We start from the raw sequence: 792 nt of genomic DNA on the forward strand, positions 1-792 counted from the left end.
GCAGAGGGGGGGGGGGCCCTTGTGCAGTGGGGGTGCCGGTGCCACCGGCTGCCGCACCAGTTGGCCTCCCACCCTGCGCGGGAATCTCATCCTCTCAAACGCAGATGGAAATAAAAAGGCAGCTGGCTTCCAAGACACAATTTCCAATCGCCTGATAGTAGCTTATGTGCTAACACCCCTGCACCCAGGCAGCTGACTGGAGATGTAAGTCCCTGCAGAATAAAAACCACCTTGCTCCATCCAGTGCTATCCTATTAAAAGTCACAGGTAATTGTCAATGTTTAGAAGTAAAAAACAGGCACTTACAGGTCTGAAGGATTTGAAGACTTTTTCCAATATTTCATGGAGTGTCTTTTTCCCACAGGAGGAGATGTAATCCTGTGCGAGCTGCAGAAAAGGTAAGCAGTCCTCGCTTTCGCTCCACACGTGCTGAAAGCCAACAGCAACACAAGAAAGAAAAGGCATTAACAGGAATTCACGCCAGCCTTTCCACGTGATTTTATAAGGAGACATGTTGTAAACATCTGCCAAAGTACACTGGGCCTCCTGCAGTTCAGACCTGCACTGGGGACAGGCACTGCAGGCTGTTTCAGAAGCCACGCTTCTGAGGAGGAACCTTGATTTTATTAACACGATGCATCAGAAAGCAGGGAAATCAATCCAGAAGAGAAAGGGCCTTATGGCTGCACCAGCAATGAAGGGTAAGCACACCTTGCGCATGCGCATTTTATGAGTAAAGGTGTTTTCGTCTGACATCAGCCCTGCTCAGACCTGGAAGTCACGTTGGGTTTT

This window comes from Aptenodytes forsteri, unplaced genomic scaffold (assembly GCF_000699145.1).
Source record: "Aptenodytes forsteri isolate BGI_AS27 unplaced genomic scaffold, ASM69914v1 Scaffold662, whole genome shotgun sequence".
NCBI lineage: Eukaryota > Metazoa > Chordata > Aves > Sphenisciformes > Spheniscidae > Aptenodytes > Aptenodytes forsteri.